This window comes from Pelodiscus sinensis, chromosome 3 (genome assembly GCF_052426305.1).
Source record: "Pelodiscus sinensis isolate ZL-2025 chromosome 3, ASM5242630v1, whole genome shotgun sequence".
Classification (NCBI taxonomy): domain Eukaryota; kingdom Metazoa; phylum Chordata; order Testudines; family Trionychidae; genus Pelodiscus; species Pelodiscus sinensis.
The window spans coordinates 14,552,112-14,571,099 of NC_143054.1; the positions used below are offsets into that span (position 1 = coordinate 14,552,112).

General features: G+C 46.8%; 1 protein-coding gene across 1 annotated transcript in view; it reads right to left on the minus strand.

Moving 5' to 3' along the window:
• ADGRF5 (adhesion G protein-coupled receptor F5) overlaps window positions 1-10,602 on the minus strand; it is a 74,597-nt gene extending 63,995 nt beyond the window's left edge. Inside the window, exon 1 of the mRNA XM_075923387.2 lies at window positions 10,322-10,602. The gene's annotated coding sequence lies outside the window, so the exon portion shown is untranslated. The remainder of the gene's footprint in view (window positions 1-10,321) is intronic.
• Between the last annotated feature and the right edge of the window lie 8,386 nt (window positions 10,603-18,988).

Here is an 18,988-nt window from a genome sequence, read left to right on the forward strand (position 1 = left end):
AGTCTAGGTATACCACATCCACCACTTCTCCCTTATCCACAAGACTTGTTATCCTATTAAAGAAAGCTATCAAATTGGTTTGACATGATTTGTTCTTTACAAATCCATGCTGGCTGTTCCCTATCACCTTGCCATCTTCCAAGTGTTTACAGATGATTTCCTTAATTATTTGCTCCATTATCTTTGCTGGTACAGAAGTTAAACTAACTGGTCTGTAGTTTCCTCTGCCCCCTGGCAGGACCAAGTACCATCCCTTACATATTTGCCCCAGATCCCTAAATGGGCCCCTCAAGGACTGAGCTCACAACCTGGGGTTTAGCAGAACAATGAACTATCCTTGCCCCCCAAGGACCTCCACAATCTGGGCCCCCTTTTCCTTCCTTAGTTCCAAGTCCATTTTGGTTGAGGGCAGGGCTTGACCCCCTTTACCTCTGGAGGCAGGGATCTTATCTGCTGTGCTACTAGAGGAGCCCCCAACCTTTGGGGCCCCTCTTGTCTGTCCAGTGTCCCAGGGATGCTGGGGGAGAGCTTGTGTGTCCCAGGAATGACAGTGTGTGTCTTGAACCCTTGATTTCTGGATTTAAAGGCAGGTACTTTAGCTGCTGTGCTACTGGAGGAGCTCCAGAAGAAACAATGCTGAAGAGCACTAGGGAACTTTAATGCACACCAGCAGGTTCTCGGTGGATCAACTAGTGCCCATTATGTTAGTGTGTTAAAAATCATACCCCCATAGCTCACTTACTGGATCGTGTAGATGAGCCACCAGGCTCCCATGGATTAAAAGTGCAGGAATTCAAAACGGCAACATTGTTGTGTGAAGGCCGCATCTTGGCCAGCACACCGCTGATTGACCCAGGCACCTCCAGAGCTAAAAGCATGACTTGCTTCAGCTGTATCTGAGGCTATAGCAATTCATGACCTCTGAGCACAGATGGGAGCCTCTAACAGACACTCACCAGTGTGTTACATTTGCTCTTTGTAAAGAGTTTGACTCCACAGGGTCTTTGGGCTCTGAACAGAGCAAGCTAATGACACTACTCTGTTGTCAAACTGGAGTAACGTAGCAGTTACTCCCAACCATTCACTTCAGTTATGTGGGGTTAAATCTTCCACTGGTGTAAAGGGGTGTCACTCCACTCAGGCTGACTGCGGCAAAGACGTGTACAACTCCACCAGTGTCAGTGATATTAGGAGCCCTTGTGCAGACATCTGGCTGTAGGCTCTACACGTGGAACCTCTCTAGTCCAGCACTCTCTGGTCTGGCAACTTCTGTGGTCTGGCATGATTTTAGTTGGCTGGATGTCCGCTTATGGGTGTGGCTACATTTTCTGCAGTTCCATGGAGTTTGCTTATAGCCACCAGCCCTGGCTCCCAGGATTCTGTGCTGTTATTTAGCTCTAATTTACCCCTAAATGTCTTCTAAGAGCCCAGTAAGCAGTGGAAGTGTTGGTTATGCTGTTAGACAATATTGACTTCCCTTGGTCTGGCAAATTCTCTACTTCAGCACCGATCAGGTCCAGAGGGTGCTGGACTACAAAGGATGAACCTGTACTTTAATCCTGGCGGAAAGCAGACTGGCTCTGAGCAAGGTTAGAGCACGAGGTGCTAAAAACAGGTCTGGGAGCCAGTAGCCCAACAACACAAGGGCTCCTAGGACAACCTGTGACTTTGACTTCTCAGCCCTCTCTTTTCATTCCTTCGCTGACTCTTCTCCCCCCCCCCCCCCGGCACATCAATCATGAATTGCTTGTCTTTGTTTTAAGGCCCCTTGTGACTAGGTCCCTACCAAATTCACAGATAGAAAAAACACACTGGAGACTGTGAAACCTGATCTCCTCCGTGAAATTGGGTCTTCTGTGTTCTTTCCCCTACATTGTACATACAACGGGGTAAAAGCATACAAAAGCACACTGTATTTCTTAAATGGGGGGGCCCAACCCAAAAGTAGGTGGCAAGCCTGTTGTAGGGTGGGCATAGTATTACCACCCTCACTTCTGTGCTGCCTTCAGGGCTCTGTAGCCAGACAGCAGCGGCTGTTTGCTGGGTGCCCAGCTCTAGTATGGGGAAGGGTCACTTTTTGGGAAGAGGGGGTTGTCATGGCCTAAAATATATTCAAAGGGGGTCTGAGCAAAAGAAGTTTGAGTACTAATATTTACCAGACTCCTGTATACAGGGCAGTTTACAAAGGTAACTGTAGTAGTAATAAGCCCTATAAATATACTGAAGGAACACATCTGCGAAATTTGCTATTGATGTCACCACTAGCGTGTGATTTAAGTAGATCCCTACTCATGACCCTAATTGCCCACACTCCAGTTATCTCTTATTAAGCTGCCAGTTCCAGCCGCCGATCGGACCACGAGGCCAACCTTCACTATCCACTTGAAACCACCTTTGTGCTTTCTCCCATGCTGCCCCTCATGCTTGGGAGGAGCTCTGCATACACATCTGCAAAACTAGCGCATTATCCTCCTCCGAAGCCCTGCTGGAATCTCTCCTTTGCTGGGATTCCTCTAAAACCTTGAGACCAGCTGGGCTGCTGATGTGCTGAGACACAGCCTGTCACACTGACCCGTAGTATTCAGTGGTTTCCTTTGTACCCCTTTGGTCGCCATCTGTTGTTTCTTGTCTTACACTTAGAATGTAATCTCCTCAGGACAGGGACCATCTTGCTCTGTTAGCATAGCACCCAGCACAAGGGGCTCCTGGTCCAGGAGAGAGGCTCTGAAGTGTCGTCATAATAATCATGATAATTAATAACAGTTAATGCAGCTGGAATTCAGTCATCATTACCATGAGCGGGACATCTTTGATGACTCTTTTCTGCATGTAAAAGCTCCAGCCTGAGACCAAGACTTCCCCTCCCCGCCTCCCCCCAGTGTGCAAGGCACTGTAATAAGAAACAGTCCCAGCCCCAAAGAGCTAAGACAAGATGGATGGGAAAGAAAGCACTGTTGACCCCATTTCACAGATGGAGAACTGAGGTGCACTGTGATTTGTCCCAGGGAGAGCTGTATGAAAAGTCTGTACTAAAGCATGTAGGGAAGCTTTGTGTGAGTATAATATTTATTGCCATAGGAATGATTTAAAGCAGGAACTCTCGTGAGCCCTTTCCTTGGTATTTTAACAATGAGCGGAAGCTCTGCTTTGTTTGAGGAATTTCCTAGGGCACTAAATCGGATACTAGAACTCCGTTCTATTAAATTTCTCTGGGGCATATTTAAGATAAGTGCTTTTCATTGCAGTAAGTTTTAATTGGGGCTCAATGCAGCTTAGACATTGCTGGGCTTCAGCAAACACAACATACCACAAGCTCTTCTCTGGTCTGGAAGCTCTGGGTATTTTCAAGTGGTTGAGGTGGAGAATTGCCCCTCCCTGAGAAGGAAAGTTTTAGCAGCAGGGGCAGAGTGAGAAGTCAGACCTATTCCTGGTACCTGCTTTGCATTCTTCCTGCCTTCCCAAATCTCTCTTCCAGGCTGTCTGACAGGTGCAACTAGAAAAAAGAAGCAAAACCAGCCAGCAACGTGGAGATTCAATGGAGACGGCATTTATACCGCCGCCCTCCCCAGAAAAGGAATTGTGCACATCTCAGACCAGAATCCATTCATCTTCCCTCCACCAGTTCTGTGTGGTGGGGAGGAAACATTATTGAAATTTCACAGACCGAGACAAAGAAAGGAGAAAGTGAAATGGCCACAGGACAAAACTGGAAGCTGTCTCACCAGAATCACAGCTCAGGGCTTTCATCCCAAGCCCATCCACTGACTGGTCTGGTGCTGCTGGGGGCTCAGAGCATCTATCTGCAATTCTCTGCTCTTTCAAAGCCTTCCTGTGGGGCCATGGGCAGGCGACCGACTTTCTCCCACTCCCTCAGGTCCCCCTCCCTAATGGGGTAATAGTACATCCCCACCTCACAGGGGAATAACAGGGAGAATAATCCTCAATATTTAGCTACCTGCATATTGTGATGCTGTAGGGACCATATAAGTATGACAGGCACTCAATGCACTGCAGCTTCCCTGCCACACAGAGCCCAGTGGGAGACTGCAGTAAACTGCCTGTTTCAGGTGACCTTTGAGCTCCCCTTAACAGGAATATGTAATTAATATCCTGGAGTGAAATAGGGGAATAACAAGCTGTGCCGGGAAGAGGAAGAACCTATTTCTTATTCAGCTGTGGTCCAGCACAACTCTGGCATCCATCCCTCTGGCTGGTAGGTTTGTGGCTGTGATGTGCCAGGGAAGGAGGAATTTGTTAACTGGCTATAATGCAACCATAAAAAAACATTTTTCCTACCACTGTTATAGAATTGCAACAAATCTTATGCCAAGCATGAGGAGTGGCCAGAAAGGGTTCAACATCTGCAGGCTAACTGCCGCAGGGTCAGTAAATGCTAGCTAGGCTAGAACGTTAAAATGAAAACTTAATTGTGTGTGTTTACTTATCTATCTTGTTAGATGTTAGCCATGTAAACAGACAGTTCCTGTAGCTGTGGATTTGAAGATCAAAGAGACGTTGAAACTAATCGTGGGTGAAATAATTTCATTGTCTGTATGTTTTGTCAAAGTTTGAGATAAATTGTCTAATGGATAAATTACCTTATGTTAATGTGATGCTGTGTTTGGAAAACAGGCGGTTATAGCAAAAGCCTATTGTTCACCCAGGATGGTGTGGTCAAAAGGCTGCCAGGAAATGGTATAAGAAGACTATTGGGTCTAATTCTGTCATCTTGGGTCTGCTTAGGGTTTCATGCAGGGGAAACTTAAACCGTAAGGATTGAGATCCTAGTCCTAAGCTGACACTCCCTGATGTTGGGCTATAACCTATTAACTAAATTCTGAAAGAACTCTTTGTAACTGCAAAGCTCGCCATCTCCAAGGTGAACCTGATCTTAGAACTGAACTCATGTCTGTCTCTATGGTGATCTTTCAGCTCATACGCTCTCACTCTTTTATGCTTAATAAATTGTAGTGCAGTTAATAAGAATTGGCTGTAAATGTGTGTTTGGGGCAAGATCTGAAAAGTTCATGGCCCTGGGAAGTAATGTGCCCGATTCTTTGGGATGGGTAAAACTTTTTTTGACTGGGTGGAGGCCTAAGGCTGGGTTGCTTTAAGGTAACTGTGTGGTTGGCTTCGGGTAATGAGTAAGGGATCATAGAGAAGGGATCTCAAACTCGTTTTGGTCCACGGGCCATTCCTGGCTGGAGCAATTGTGCCATCTGGCACAGGACTGCTGGTGGGCAGGAGGAGCTCTGCCCATTGCTGGCCCCCATGCCTTGCCCCTTCCTGCCACCACCATGCCTTCTCCCCCCCTTTGGCACCCTTGCCCCAAGGATGTGTCTTTGGGGATCACCAGGAGTTTGGTGTGGTGCGGCGGCAGCAGTCATCCCACCCCACCCCACATCTCCCACAACAGCAGGAGCCATGGGGAAGCAGCGTGCACTGAGTAAGAACACTCTCCACTGCGCTCCACTTCCCCAAAGCTCCTACCAGTATGGGGAGGTACAACTGCTGCTGCCACACCAAGTCCCCCTCCCCCGGGAATCCCCAAAGCCGCATCCTTGCGGATGGGGTGCCTTGGGGGGAGAAGGCAGGTCAGTGACAGGAAGAGGTGGGGTTTGGGGCCCAATAATAGACAGCCCCTCTTCCCCCAGTTCACTGGAAGTGTCAGGCTGGATTGCACAATCACTCCTGCCAGAGAGCGCCCACCGGTCGGGAGTTTGAGACCCCTGTCACTGAGGCTGTTTTGTGCTGAGTATTGAAATATCCACCAGTTTTGGGGAGTGGATGCCCCATTCTTCTTGCAGTTCACCCTAACTGAGTGTCCTCTACTGGATCCCTGGGACCTCAGTCACAGCTATAGCGCAAACAGAGGTGAGGGACTTGATCAGAGGTGAGAATAATATTTACAGGTAGTGTCATATTGCAACTCCTCTGGGAGAGCCCTCAGGGCAGGAGGCTGGAGGGGGTGTGATAGACAATACCTGTAAGAAATGTAAGGGTGGGCTCAAGGCAGGAGGTTGGGGAGTGTTGGGGCATGGGTGGGCTCAGGGTAGGGTGTGGGGGTGTGGAGGTGTGCAGGAGTCAGGGCAGGGGGCTGGGATGTGGGGAGCTCTGGACAGGGGGCTGTGGTGTGTGTGTGTGTGTGTGTGTGTAGGTGGGTGTGCAGGGAGGGCAGGGTTGCGGCTGAAGCACTCCCTGATATTCATACCAAGATGCAACTTGCCCTTCCCCTTTCCTGTCACTGTCAGGGAGCGAGAGGAAAGCACCCAGCTCATCTGCCCCCTGCTCTCTCCAGCCAGGGGGCGAGGAATGCAGCAAACTGTGCACTTTCCCCTCGCTCCCTGACAGTGACAGAAGGGGAACACCCACAAGAAGCGTCCGGGTACAAATCCAATGGTCTGGGGGAGGGAGGGGAAGTTTCCCTCCTCCCTAAATGGTGCCTTGGTGGGGGGCTCAGGCCTGGGACAGTCCAGGATGGGTGGAGGAGGATGCACCCCTAGCCGGCCCCTTTAACCTCTCTGGCTGCCTGCTGCTTAGCTTGGAAGCTTGCAAGAGAGACCTGGGAGCCAGGCTCAGAGCGCCCCACCTCCTTCTGCCACTGAGCACCCCAGCCAGACAGCTCCTTGCCGCAGCAGTGCACACTGTCTTACTTTCCCCTGTGGGCTTTATGCAAAGATAACCGGGTGAGGTTGTATCACCTGTGCCGCACAGCAGGTCAGTCTAGATGATCAGAATGGGCACTTGAGGTCTGAGATCTATGTGTGGAAGTCTCCAAGGAACTTCTTAGATCATTTTAATCTTTGCACTGCAAGGAGACACACAGCCCCAGAGTCTCGGTATGGCTGCAATGATTCACAAGCCCTCCTTACTCACAGCATCTCAGAGATGTCAGCCGTCGGCAGCGATGCTGAGGCAGCTTTTCTTGCTCTAGGTGAACGGGTTAAAGAGTGCAGAGGCTCTAGTAAAGCGTCTGACTTCCCTTTGTATTTTAACAATAAGAGGAAGCTCTGCCTGGTTTCAGGAATTTCCCACGTCTCTAATTCAGACATTAGAAAATGTCTATTTTTAAGGTAGAAGCAGGGGTGATTAAATAGCTAGATAAAACAACACACAAAGGTAAGGGGGCCAGAGAAACATACTTCACTACAGCACCATCACTTCAAGAAGAGGCTTTTTTATTTTTCATTAAAACAGAAGCCGAGAGCAGGGGAAATCATAGAATACTAGGACTGGAAGGGACCTCGAGAGGTCATCAAGTCCAGTCCCCTGCCCTCATGGCAGGACCAAATACTGTCTAGACCATCCCTGATAGACATTTATCTAACCTACTCTTAAATATCTCCAGAGATGGGGATTCCACAACCCCCCTGGGCAATTTATTTCAGTGTTTAACAACCCTGACAGTTAGGAACTTTTTCCTAATGCCCAACCTAAACCTCCCTTGCTGCAGTTTAAGCTCATTGTTTCTTGTTCTATCCTCAGAGGCCTGGAAGAACAAGTTTTCTCCCTCCTCCTTTTGACACCCTTTTAGACACCTGAAAACTGCTATCATGTCCCCACTCAATCTTCTCTTTTCCAAACTAAACAAGCTCAATTCTTTCAGTCTTCCTTCATAGGTCATGTTCTCTAGACCTTTAATCATTCTTGTTGCTCTTCTCTGAATCTTCTCCAATTTCTCCACATCTTTCTTAAAATGTGGCGCCCAGAACTGGACACAATACTCCAAATGAGGCCTAATCAGCGCAGAGTAGAGCGGAAAAATGATTTCTTGTGTCTTGCTCACAAAACACCTGTTAATGCATCCTAGAATCATGTTTGCTTTTTTTCAACAGCGTCACACTGTTGACTCATATTTAGCTTGTGGGCTATTATAACTCCTAGATCCCTTTCTGACATACTCCTTCCTAGACAGTAGCTTCCCATTCTGTATGTGTGAAACTGATGGTTCCTTCCTAAGTGGAGCACTTTGCATTTGTCCTTATTAAACTTCATCCTGTTTACCTCAGACCATTTCTCCAATTTGTCCAGATCATTTTGAATTATGACCCTATCCTCCAAAGCAGTTGCAACCCCTCCCAGGTTGGTATCATCTGCAAACTTAATAAGCGTACTCTCTATGCTGATATCTAAATCGTTGATGAAGATATTGAACAGAACCAGTCCCAAAACAGACCCCTGTGGAACCCCACTTGTTACTCCTTTCCAGCAGGATTGTGAACTGTTAATAACTACTCTCTGGGAACGGTTATCCAGCCAGTTATGCACCTACCTTATAGTAGCCCCATCTAAATTGTATTTGCCCAGTTTATTGGTAAGAATATCATGCAAGACCATATCAAATGCCTTACTAAAGTCTAGGTATACCACGTCTACCGCTTCTCCCTTATCCACAAGACTTGTTATCCTATCAAAGAAAGCTATCAGATTGGTTTGACATGATTTATTCTTTACAAATCCATGCTGGGTGTTCCCTATCACCTTATTATCTTCCAAGTGTTTGCAGATGATTTCCTTAATTACTTGCTCCATTATCTTTCCTGGCACAGAAGTTAAACTGACTGGTCTGTAGTTTCCTGGGTTGTTTTTATTTCCCTTTTTATAGATGGGCACTATATTTCCCCTTTTCAAAATTCTGGACTCTCTCCTGTCTTCCATGATTTTCCAAAGATGATAGCTAAAGACTCAGATACCTCCTCTATCAGCTCCTTAAGTATTCTAGGATGCATTTCATCAGGCCCTGGTGACTGGTAGACATCTAACTAAATGATCTGCCAGATTCACGGTAACCTGTACTCCTAGGACCAGGTCTCTGCTAAATCAGCTTTGTTCCATCAGCTTGATTAATTTGCACCAACGGATGATCTGACCCTAATCACTTCATTTCACTTTGCATTCAGGGGCTCGGAAAAAAATGTTGCATGACAATGGAAGTAAAAAAAAGGCTGAAACGTTTTTTTTTATAAGCAGGATTGAAAAGTGCACTTTCCGTGGTAAAATAGCAACAAATAACTAGAGCGTAAAAGAAACTGTGGCCTTCTACAAATTACATTTTCATTTCAGTTCCTACCCACTGCTCTTCCATATGGGTGCATCTAGACTACATCGACAGAGCCATGTAGTCTAGACATACCCCATGATGATAAAGCCAGACCTCATAATAATATTTTGCATTTATAGATCATCTTTCATCCCAAACTCCATATGTCCTTTACAAAGACATCCGAACATTACTGTCTCATTATGAGGAAACTGAAGCACAGAAGTGAATGTGATGTGCCCAGGGTCACACAGCAACCCAATAGCAGAGCAAGGAATAAAATTTATATCTTCTCACTCCCTGCCCTCTGAGTTAACCAATAGTGCTGCCTCATAAATGCAACAGTGCTTGGTTAGTTTCTGCGTTGCTGAATCAATGCTTACAAGAGACTATAGTGCTGGAGTCAATATCATCAGAACCTCCCACATAGTACATGTAAAAAAAAAAGCGATTAACCCTGAAAGCATCCGTGCTTTCACACCGACTCACAGCTTGACACTGATTTCAAGCCAACACAGAGATGATGGCTGCTTTGCCAGGATACAAATTAACACCAGACAAATGAGAGTTGCTAGAAAGCAAGGAAGGGTAGAAAAAGTGATTGAAAATAAAGATAACCATGAAACCCAAAGGTAGTCCCATGCTAAGGTCTCCTGTGTTGCACTTAGTATTCCAGGTCCCTCACCTTTAAAACCCTGCTTGATCCAATGTAAGTGTGACAAAGCAAGACTGCAAGAGAACATGTTTAAAATAAATAATTATAGCGTAATCTGAATGGAATATGTATGTTTATCTGCACTGCAAATCCCAGCCAGCAGAGATATTGAGCCAGGATACATTATTTTGTCATCACCGAGACAAACAATCAAGCTCTTTTTCTCATTTTTGCAGATGCAGAGATTGATAATTAATTGTAGGCCACATGTTTAATTTGGTTTTCTACATAAAAGCAGCACCTCCTATCACCTCCATCTCTGAAGCACTAAATTTCATCTAGCAAAGTCATTGTCTCAAAGAAAACCTCCACAAATGGCGTAGCAGCAGGCTGCACAGTTTAGCCCCCACTTTCACAAGCTAAAAATACCACACTAGAAGTGGTCCTCTGATCACCTGAAAATGAAACGTTTCATATGGCAATTGCCTATGCCATATGAATCTGCACAGGGTCCCTGGACTATGGCTGAGTTATTCTAGATTGGCACCAGAAGGTGAGAGTTTGGTCCTGAACACTTTCCTGACCAAATGAGTTCCCAATATAAGGGGAATGGCTGTTGTCCTTACCTGAGGGAAAGCAAATGCCAGGCTCCTCTGAGCAGTCTCTCTCCTGCAATGAGACTCCTGTCCAAGTGAGAGCCTGAGTCTCAACCACTGTCCTTTGTTTTCCCACAGATTCCTGGGTAGCTCAGTTATACCAGGAAGGCACACCTGTTTTTTACCATTCGGGAAAAACAGAACAGCTGGAGAGCAATTCTCAGAGAGACACACACGGTGAGGAAGAGACTTTGGATTTAAGTGTACAAACTAACCTAACATCCAATAAAGATCCCAACCTCCTCTTCCTGTGACCAATGAGAAATCCCATCATTCACATTTCAGGGTGGAACTCTAGTAAATTCCACAGGGGCTGAATGGCTCCTTGCCATATGGGCAGGGCCGGTTTTCCCCAGCATCTCTGTTCTCATGGTGTGCAGAGCAGAGGTGTGTTGCCTTCTACTGTGGCTGCTGGTCTGAAACGCAAACCTAGCATTTGGCTAGGAGAAAGGGAGGAAACCCTGGGAAATGTAAGAGTGAAAATGTTTTCCAAAGGATTTCCTGTGCTTGGGGGAAAGTGTGTGTGGTGGGGGAGGGGAAGTGATGGAGAGTTTAATTTCAACACATGGCAAACACTGTTTCACCTTTTGCTTTATTTTTTGGCAATTTGTGGAGCTGAAATAGAACAGGCTTAGAAGCGAAAGTCCTGCTGTCAGATGTGACCTGGACACTTATGCTCAATTCACATAGAAAACTTAGACGCAGTGTTGCACTGCCAAATGTTCAGGCACTCTGCTGCCTCCAGGAATGCCCAGCTCCTGGGGTAGACACCCCCTAGCATGCTGGGGAGAGATAGACTCTCTATGAGCAGGAGATGGGAGTGGCGTAATCCCTTCTCTCTGCTGAAAAGGTGCCCAGGTCTCAGTCAAGGGCAGATACCTCCCTCCGTTCAGGTTTCATAGCTGATAAACTCTAAGCCAGGTCAGCTCTTTAGCCTCTAATGGTAGCAGGGCACCTCTTCTAGCCAATGTCCCAGTGGTTAGAGCACTCACACAGGATGTGGGAGACCTGGGTTCCAATTCCTACTTTATCTAATGGGCAGTAAGGACTTGAAGTCAACTCTCCTGCTTCCTAAGTGAGTACCCTAAGCACCCGGCTGTAAAGTGCCCCAGACTGGGGAGGTGGGAAGAGCTCTCAAACTTCCCTGTTCAAGTTGTTCTGCTTTCTTAAGAGATCGCAGACCTAAAATTAACAGTAGTTAGGGACAAGTGATCATAACTTGCTCACATTTATGAAGTGCAAGCAGAATAAAATCCAGACCAGTGAGACACCCAGACGTAAACATGGTGCTTTAATAGGGCCATCTGCACAAAGCTGAAAACAATTACGAGCAAAACCCACTGGGAGGAAGAATATAATCAATCTCCTGATTGATTGGGAATCATTTAAGAAATACTCGATGTCACCACACAGACTGCCAGCTGGATGGGATAGCCCTTCAGTGCTAAGAAGTGCGCGTCCCTGCATATCGATGGCAGTAGAAGTGGCTCAATCCATATGCCAACATTTCAGATCCAGGATGGACCCAAGATCTTCCTTGAGGATGGGCAAGTGTACCAACATCTCAACATGCTCCTGGGTTACTGTGTCCAACAGACTCCTAAGAATGCCATTACAGAGATTCTATGAATTGTGGCCTGGATCGACTCCTCCCTACTGACTCTATGGCAGAAGACCTTCCTGAGCCCATATATTTAATTCCTCCAAAGGGCAGCTGATTATTTCTCAGAGAACACATTTGTATTAACAGCAATACCCAATACACAGCAAATGCTTTCTTGATAGGGTCATAACATAGTGAAGAGGATTCTCTTGATGGAGGCTCTCATGGCTGGGTGTAAGTTCAGCTATAATTGGGGAACCCGTCTGAAGTGAATGGAGTGAAGGGGATACTGAGATGGGCTAGGAAAATGCAAGGAATGTATGGGTGGCGTTTGGGGAGAGCAAGGTAAGCAGTTCTGTATGGGCTATAGAAGCGAGCACACAAGTGTTCTGCCTGTAGCATAGTTTCTGCTTGACTTCAGCAACTCTGTTTGGTCCTCCATAACTTTTATCATTTGCTCCTGGCCCTGTTTCCTCTCCTGGCTAACTATTCTTAAGTTTTCATTAATTGTCTTTGTCCACACTCTATGATCTTGATCTGTGTCATCAAAGAATAGGAGGACCTCTTTAAACAAGCCTTCCTTACTCCTCCTAGTGACACTCCCTTATCTGGCAGAGGTGCTCCACCACAGCGCAGGGGGTTCCCCTCTGAGCCAAGGAAATTAATAAATAGAATAGAATAGAATAGAACAGAATAGAATAGAATAATAGTGCACTCAAAGCATTGAATCATAATAAATACAGCTCTTTCTCCGTATCCCTTGGCATGCACATAGCTTGGTGAGCACCCTAAAGATGAGCAGTTTGCCCCAGGAGGAGACGTTTCTCAAGATACAGCACAGAGTTGTTTTTTAAAGGGATCACTAGAAGCAACTAAGAACAATATTGTAAAATTCTGCCGTTATTTTCCAGAGATGGAGGTAACTGAGGCTGATCTCTCACTCTTGGAGGTAAACAAGGATGCAAGGGCACATCTTCTATATGCACGCAGCTCTGCTAGCTTGTGTGCTGCTTTGGTCCCTGCACAAATGATTGCCAATTGGTGTGGGAAAGTTTCCTACAACAGAGGAAGGAACAAAACATCTCTGCCAAGGAACCTTTGACCAAGTATTGGCAAATACCTCTAGGAAAGATTCCTAGAGATTTCTCTAGCAAATTCCCATGAAATCTCAGTGTTCCTTAACACATTTTTCTGCGGGGCCTCCGCTAAATAGCTGCATAGGGGAATGTGATGCAGATATAAACATAGGGTACGTCTACACTACAATGTTAATTCGAACTAACTTAAGCTAATTCAAACTAACGCATCTAGAACTAAAAACTAGTTCGAATTGGCGTTTTGCTAATTCGAACTAGCGCGTCCACATTAAGTGGACCCTGAACCAGGCTTAAGGATGGCCGGAAGCAGTGCCGGCAGGGCATCAGAGGAGGACTTAGAGCGTGGAGATGCTGTCTCAGGCTAGCCGAGGGCTGTGTTTAAAGGGTCCCGACCCCCACCCCGGACAGACAGTTCTCAGGGGTGCCCCGCTTGCAAAGCAGTCCTGGCTTGGATTGCCCGGACTACCCACACTGGGCACATCACAGCACTCGGCCATCAGACCGGCTGCACTTGCCGCAGGCTGCCATCTGGGAAGAGGGGGCAATTGGGGGGCTGCAGGAGAGGTTCCACCCCAAAAGCCTGCAGAGCCAGCCCAGTCCTCCCCATCGGGGGCGCGTACCCCATTCCTCCCACACCTCCTTCCACTTACCCTTCCCTAGCCCCTTTTCTTGATGTACAAAATAAAGGACAATTGTGTTCAAAAATGGAATCTGTCTTTATTGAACAAAACTGGGGGAGACTGGGAAAAGGAGGTGGGAGAGGGGAAGAGAGAGGCTGGGAGAGGGGAAGGCAACTAAAATGATCAGGGGTTGGGAACAGGTCCCATATGAAGAGAGGCTAAAGAGACTGGGACTTTTCAGCTTAGAAAAGAGGAGACGGAGGGGGGACAGGATAGAGGTCTCTAAAAGCAGGAGTTGGGTGGAGAGGGCGCATACAGAAAAGTTCTTCATTAGTTCCCATAAAGAAGGACTAGAGGACACCAAAGGAAAGGAATGGGTAGCAGGCTTCAAAGTAGTAACAGAAAGTTGTTCTTCACAAAGCAAAGAGTCAACCTGTGGAACTCCTTGCTGCAGGAGGCTGTGAAGGCTAGAACTAGAACAGAGTTTAAAGGGACGTGACATCAAGTCATGGAGGTTGGGTCCATGGAGTGCTATTAGCCAGGGGGTAGGAGTGGTGTCCCTGCCCAAGGTTTGTGGAAGGCTGGAGAGGGATGGCACGAGACAAATGGCTTGGTCACTGTCTTCGGTCCATCCCCTCCAGGATCCCTAGGGTTGGCCGCTGTCGGCAGACAGGCTACTGAGCTAGATGGACCTTTGGTCTGACCCAGGACGGCCATTGTAAGCTCAGGGCTCAGGGTCGGGGGTCTCAGTGGACCCCCTTGATTTTCATGCACACCTGCTCCTGGGTGGCCAGGCTGGCAGTTCTCCTGCCCTAGAAGGCCACTTTCCTGTGCCTACTGCGGAGGTCGTGGTCGAGGTCCACGATGTCCGCACTAGCCCAGGCGGATGCCCACCTCTTGCGGTCCCGGACAAGCTCCCGGGAGCTGCCAGCCTCGTGAAACCAGGTTTACCTGTGCCGATGAAGAAAGGCTTCTTTGTCGGCGCGTCGCGTCCAGACTGCCCCGATCTGCCGACAAACAGCTGATCGGCAGATCGGGGCAGCCATTTAAATTTAAATGAAGCCGCGATTATTTTAATCGCGGCTTCATTTCCCTCTTCCGATCTGGCTAATCTACATGCCTCCGTCGAAGGAGGCATGTAGTCTAGACACACCCCAAGGTCCTGGACAACCCTGTCACCTTTCTCATCTCATCCACCAATTCCTCTTCATTGTCCACCACACCACCCTTGTGTTTTAGTCCACTGTCTCCTGTCTCCAACCTTCCTGAAATATCCAAGTGATATCTTGGCAGTGGAAGTGAGGCCACTGTCAAGAATGGTTCCCAGTTCCTTGTAGAAGTGGAGCTATGCTAAAGACCTGCCAAAGTGATGTTTTGACTCCCTTGTCTTCTGCTGTGCCTGCCTCAACATGAGTTTATGGAAACTGCAAAACTAATGTAATATCTTTCTTTGATGAGTTTATAAGTTTGATTGATAATGGAAATAGTGTTGGCATAATATACTTAGACTTGGTATCATATAACATTCTGTTTAAAGAACTCGAATGATATAAAATTAATGTGGCACACATTAAATAGATTAAAGTGTGGTTAATTGATCAGTCTGAAAATGTACCTGTGGAATTGTCGTCGAGCAGGTATGTTTCCAATGGAGTCCCCCAAGGATAAGTTCTTGGTCCTTCCTAGCAGGCTGCTAAGCTCACCACACAGTTCTTCCAACAAACAGCTCAGTACATGGACCGCCAAATAAACCGACAAACACAAGCTCAGCACACGGTATCTTTCAGACAACCAGCATGTACCCACCAAACACAAAGACACACACTATGGACAACTACTTATGCTAAGGGTCTTGTAATTGCTCCTCCTTCACCTGGTGAACTCCCTCACAAATCTCCACTATTAGCTGTCTCTGCTCACTCGCTGTGTTATAGAATCACAGATTCATAGAATACTAGAACTGGAAGGGATCTCAAGAGGTCATCCAGTCCAGTCCTCTGCCCTCTTGGCAGGACCAAGCACCATCTAGATCACCTCTGATAGATATCAGTCTAACCTGTTCTTAAATATTTTACACAAACACAGAATCATAGAACCAGAAGGGATCTCAAGAGGTCATTGAGTCCAGTCTCCTGCACTCACGGCAGGACCAAGCACTGTCTAGATCATCCCTGATAGATGTCTATCTAACCTGCTCTTAAATACCTCCAGTGATGGAGATTCTACAACCCTCCTCACCCCCTAGGCAATTTATTCAAGTGTTTAATCACTCTGACAGTTAGGAAGTTTTTCCTAATGTCCAACCTAAACCTTCCGGCTGTGTCTAGACTGCATCCCTTTTCCGTAAAAGGGATGCAAATTAGACACATTACAATTGTAAATGAAGAGGGGAATCTAAACCCCCTCCACTTTATTTGCATAAACATGGCTGCCGCTTTTTTCCGGCTCGGAGCTTTGCCGGAAAAAAGCGCCGGTCTAGATGGGGATCTTTCGGAAAATAAAGGCTTTTCCGAAAGATACCTTATTCCTCTTAAAAAAAGGAATAAGGGATCTTTTGGAAAAGGCTTCGTTTTCCGAAAGATCCCCATCTAGACTGGCGCTTTTTTCCAGCAAAGCTCCGAGCCGGAAAAAAGCAGCAGCCATGTATATGCAAATGAAGCAGGGGAGATTTAAATCTCCGCTTCATTTGCATAGACTCCTTGTTGCAATTTAAGCCCATTGCTTCTTGTTCTATCCTCAGAGGCCAAGGAGAACAATTTTTTCCCTCCTCCTTATAACACCTTTTTAGATACTTGAAAACTGTTATCATGTCTCCCCTCTCAGCCTTCTCTTTTCTAAACTAAATAAACCCAATTATTTCAGTCTTCCCTCCTACATCATGTTTTCTAGATCTTTAATCATTTTTGCTGCTCTTCTCTGGACACAATTTCTCCACATCTTTCTTGAAATGTGGTACCCAGAACTGGACACAATACTCCAATTGAGACCTAATCAGCGCAGAGTAGAGTGGAAGAAAGACTTCTCGTGTCTTGCTCACAAAACTCCTGTTAATGCCCTTGGTCCCACGGTGATTTAAGCAGGTCTGAAAATATTGCTTATCACAAAGGATTCCAGAATATTTGGCAAATGTTTACAGGAGTACCTTCATCACTACATTGCATCCACATCTGGGCTGCAACACAGCTGTTCAACAGCACTCGGCAACATGACACAGCCATAGAAGTTTCAGGAATAACGTTTAATGCTAGGGCTAAGCAGCTGGACTCGGCAGGAATGGCAAAGGTCCACATATTTTGCTATATGGATAATCCCAGCTCTCTCAATATCTGTGCTAGTGCTCTTTGTGGTGGATTGCTTGTGGGAACTAAAAAAAAGTATATACAAGAGCTAGGTTCTATGCCCCATTTCTGCCTTCCAAGAGCCAGGAGGAGGCTACATCCTTGTTGACCTCTATTTGAGGACAGGCACTTCTCTGAGCCACCTTGGGAGAGGTCCCTGCCTTTTTCCCCCTGAAAAGCCTTTCTAATTATTAAGTAACTTAATATGCTGTTTCCTGCCTTCTAGGGATATGTCTACACTACAGCATCATTTCAAAATATCTTATTTTGAAATAATGCGTCTAGACACAACATGCATTTCAAAATAGCGTTTTGCTATTTTGAAGTAGCGCATCCACATTGACAGGACGTTGAATTGCATTTAAGGCCGTCCGGAACCGGTTCTGACAGGGCATCATGTCAGGAGTTATCTTGTGTGGCTGCTGCCTGAGGCTATCTGAGACCTATGCTTAAAGGAACGCGCCCCTCCCTCCCCCCAAACAGCCGGTTCTAAGGTTTCCCTTCTTTCTTGCCTATCCTTCCTTGAGGAACAGCAAAAGCATTTTTTTCTCTGCATGTTCTGGTTGCCCTCACTCAGGACACCACAGCACTCTGCAGCATGGAGCCAGAGCTGCCCTGGGCACTCTGGTGCTTCTCCTGGACATGTTGCTGTGAGCCTGGCAGCACATTCTGCAAGCAGTAACAGTCTCCCTGGTGTGCCCCACTGGGGACTTGTGCCTCATTCCTCCCTCACATCCTTCCACTTACCCCTCCCTAACCTGCCTTCCTGCTGTACAATAAAAGACACGTGTTCATTACAACAAAGCCTCTTTATTGAACAAAACTGGGATGGGGGGGAAATTTAACTGAAGTGAGCCTGGGGAAAGAAGATGTGAGAGGGGAGGAGGGAGGGTGGGAGAGGGGAGGGGAAACCTGGGAGGAGGGAGCTGGCAAGGGGAGGAAGGGGAAGGAGAAGCTCAGGGCTCAGGGTTGGGGGTCTTGCCAGCCCAACTGTCTCCCAGCACTGCAGGTGTGGGGGTCTCAGCATCTCTGGGGGTGTGGGTAGGAAGAAGCAGGAGGGGGGAAAGGAATTGGCACTATTCCTCGTGGAATGAGGTTTACCAATTTCAAAATAAGTGCTCTGGTATTTCGATTTCATTTCAAAATAGCAGTTTGACTGTGTAGACGCTAGTAAAGTTATTTTGAAATAATGACTGTTATTTCGAAATAACTTTGCTGTGTAGACATGCCCTAGGAGATCATATTCCATATACTGTATCAACATTTTAGGCTAATTGTCTCAATAGGTACCTACAAAGCAGGGGTGCTGTGTGATTCCGTGGGAGAGATTCGCTCCTTCTGCCTTATCCACTATAAGTGTTCTGGTGGCCCACATAAAGGTGCTACAGGAGGCTGGGGTAGAATTTCCCCAGTGTAAGAGCAGATATAGAGAATGAAATACGAGTCATTACACTAAGTAATGCAGAGCCAGGTTTTGCAATCTGAGGAGGGGTGGGAGGTTAGGACTTGGGTTGCCAACCCAGAACAGTCCTGGGGTCTGCAGGAATTAAAGATTAATCTTGAAGTGAAGATCACATCATGTGATGAAACCTCCAGGAATACAGCCAGCAAAACTGGCAACCCTTGCTAAGACATGAGGGAAAATAAGGCAGGCCTCTGAGAAGCAGGGATAGATGAGGTAGGGGTAGGCCATGAGGAGCAGGAGAACTAGGGCACAGGACAGATGGAGGGCAGAGGTATCACTTGTTTGGCTACTATCTGCCCTCATCTTCCGGCTCATCCAGGCCAGGTCTACACCAGAGTTTTTGTGCAAAACTGGCCATTTTTTCGCAAAAGCTCACAGAGCATCCACACCTCAAGCACATTTTTGCACAAGTAAAATGAAAGAACAGAAGGGTTTTCCCCAGTGTAGGTATTCCTCATTCTATGAGGAATAACTCCTTTTCGCAAAAAGGTGTGTGTGTTCGGGCAAAAGGGGT